This window comes from Triticum dicoccoides, chromosome 2A, assembly GCF_002162155.2.
Source record: "Triticum dicoccoides isolate Atlit2015 ecotype Zavitan chromosome 2A, WEW_v2.0, whole genome shotgun sequence".
NCBI classification, from domain to species: Eukaryota; Viridiplantae; Streptophyta; class Magnoliopsida; order Poales; family Poaceae; genus Triticum; species Triticum dicoccoides.
This window is the reverse complement of record NC_041382.1, coordinates 229,085,144-229,088,597: the sequence shown is the minus strand read 5'-3', so window position 1 is coordinate 229,088,597 and position 3,454 is coordinate 229,085,144.

Below are 3,454 nucleotides of genomic sequence, written 5' to 3'. Positions count from 1 at the left end.
GGCGCGCCCCCACCCTCGTGGGCAGCCCGGGACTCTCCTGGTCCAACTCTGATACTCCGGGGGCTTCTTCTGGTCCAAAAATAAGTTCCGTGAAGTTTCAGGTCAATTGGACTCCATTTGATTTTCCTTTTCTGCGATACTCTAAAACAAGGAAAAAACAGAAACTGGCACTGGGCTCTGGGTTAATAGGTTAGTCCCAAAAATAATATAGAAGTGTATAATAAAGCCCATAAACCTCCAAAACAGATAATATAATAGCATTGAACAATCAAAAATTATAGATACGTTGGAGATGTATCAGCATCCCCAAGCTTAATTCATGCTCGTCCTCGAGTAGGTAAATGATAAAAACAGAATTTTTGATGTGGAATGCTACCTAACATATTTCTCCAAGTAATTATGTTCATTTTGGCATGAATGTTTAGATCCATAAGATTCGAGACAAAAGTTTAATATTGACATAAAAATAATAATACTTCAAGCATACTAACAAAGTAATCATGTCTTCTCAAAATAACATGGCCAAAGAAAGCTATCCCTACAAAATCATATAATCTGGCTATGCTCCATCTTCACCACACAACATATTTAAATCATGCACAACCCCGATGACAAGCCAAGCAATTGTTTCATACTTCTAATGTTCTCAAACTTTTTCAATCTTCACGCAATACATGAGCGTGAGCCATGGACATAGCACTATAGGTGGAATAGAATGGTGGTTGTGGAGAAGACAAAAAGGAGAAGATAGTCTCACATCAACTAGACGTATCAACGGGCTATGGAGATGCCCATCAATAGATATCAATGTGAGTGAGTAGGGATTGCCATGCAACGGATGCACTAGAGCTATAAGTGTATGAAAGATCAACAAAAGAAACTAGTGGGTGTGCATCCAACTTGCTTGCTCACGAAGACCTAGGGCGTTTTGAGGAAGCCCATCATTGGAATATACAAGCCAAGTTCTATAATGAAAGATTCCCACTAGTATATGAAAGTGACAACATAGGAGACTCTCTATCATGAAGATCATGGTGCTACTTTGAAGCACAAGTGTGGTAAAAGGACAGTAGCATTGTCCCTTCTCTCTTTTTCTCTCATTTTTTATTTATTTTTATTTTTTTATTTGGGCCTTTTCTCTTTTTTATGGCCTATTTTTTTCTCTTTTTTTAGTTTTCGTCCGGAGTCTCATCCTGACTTATGGGGGAATCATAGTCGCCATCATCCTTTCCTCACTGGGACAATGCTCTAATAATGATGATCATCACACTTTTATTTACTTACAACTCAAGAATTACAACTCGATACTTAGAACAAGATATGACTCTATATGGATGCCTCTGGCAGTGTACCGGGATGTGCAATGACTCATGAGTGACATGTATGAAAGAATTATGAACGGTGGCTTTGCCACAAATACGATGTCAACTACATGATCATGCAAAGCAATATGACAATCATGGAGCGTGTCATAATAAACAGAACGGTGGAAAGTTCCATGGCAATATATCTCGGAATGGCTATGGAAATTCCATAATAGGTAGGTATGGTGGCTGTTTTGAGGAAGGTATATGGTGGGTGTATGGTACCGACGAAAGTTGCGCGGTACTAGAGAGGCTAGCAATGGTGGAAGGGTGAGAGTGCGTATAATCCATGGACTCAACATTAGTCATAAAGAACTCACATACTTATTGCAAAAATATATTAGTTATCAAAACAAAGTACTACGCGCTTGCTCCTAGGGGGATATATTGGTAGGAAAAGACCATCGCTCGTCCCCGACCGCCACTCATAAGGAAGACAATCAATAAATAAATCATGCTCCGACTTCATCACATAACGGTTCACCATACATGCATGCTACGGGAATCACAAACATTAACACAAGTATTTCTCAAATTCACAACTACTCACTAGCATGACTCTAATATCACCATCTTCATATCTCAAAACAATCATCAAGTATCAAACTTCTCATAGTATTCAATGCACTTTATATGAAAGTTTTTATTATTCCCCTCTTGGATGCCCATCATATTAGGACTAGTTTCATAACCAAAGAAAACTACCATGCTGTTCTAAAGACTCTCAAAATGATATAAGTGAAGCATGAGAGTTCATCTATTTCTACAAAATAAAACCACCACCGTGCTCTAAAAGATATAAGTGAAGCACTAGAGCAACAACAAACTACTCCAAAAGATATAAGTGAAGCTCAATGAGTAGTCGAATAATTATGCAACTATGTGAAGACTCTCCCATTTAATAATTTCGGATCTTGATATTTTATTCAAACAGCAAGCAAAACAAAGTAAAATAAAATGGCGCTCCAAGCAAAACACATATCATGTGGTGAATAAAAATATAGCTCCAAGTAAAGTTACCGATGAACGAAGACGAAAGAGGGGATGCCTTCCGGGGCATCCCCAAGCTTAGGCTTTTGGTTGTCCTTGAATATTACCTTGGGGTGCCTTGGGCATCCCCAAGCTTAGCCTCTTGCCACTCCTTAGTCCATAGTTCATCGAATCTTTACCCAAAACTTGAAAACTTCACAACACAAAACTTAACAGAAAACTCATGAGCTCCGTTAGCAAAAGAAAACAAACCACCACTTCAAGGTACTGTAATGAACTCATTATTTATTTATATTGGTGTTAAACCTACTGTATTCCAACTTCTCTAGGGTTTATAAACTCTTTTCCTAGCCATAGATTCATTAAAATAAGCAAACAACACACGAAAAACAGAATCTGTCAAAAACAGAACAGTCTGTAGTAATCTGTAACTAACGCAAACTTCTGGAACCCCAAAAATTATAAAATAAATTGCGCTACGTAAGGAATTTATCTATTAATAATCTGAAAAAATATTAACTAAATATCACTCTCCAATAAAAAATGGTAGCAATTCTCGTGAGCGCTAAAGTTTCTGTTTTTTACAGCAAGATCAACAAGACTTTCCCCAAGTCTTCCCAACGGTTCTACTTGGCACAAACACTAACTAAAACATTAAAACTCAATCATAACAGAGTCTAGATAAATTATTTATTGCTAAACAGGAGCAAAAAGCAAGGAACAAAAATAAAGTTGGGTTGCCTCCCAACAAGCGCTATCGTTTAACGCCCCTAGCTAGGCATGATGGTTTCAATGATGCTCACATAAAAGACAAGAATTGAAACATAAAGAGAGCATCATGAAGAATATAAATAGCACATTTAAGCCTAACACTCTTCATATGCATAGGGATTTTGTGAGCAAACAATTTATGGGAACAAGAATCAACTTGCATAGGAAAGCAAAACAAGCATAACTTCAAGATTTTAAGCACATAGAGAGGAAACCTGATATTATTGCAATTCCTACAAGCATATATTACTCCCTCATAATAATTCTCATTAGCATCATGAATGAATTCAAAAATATAACCATCACATAAATCATTATTTTCATGATCT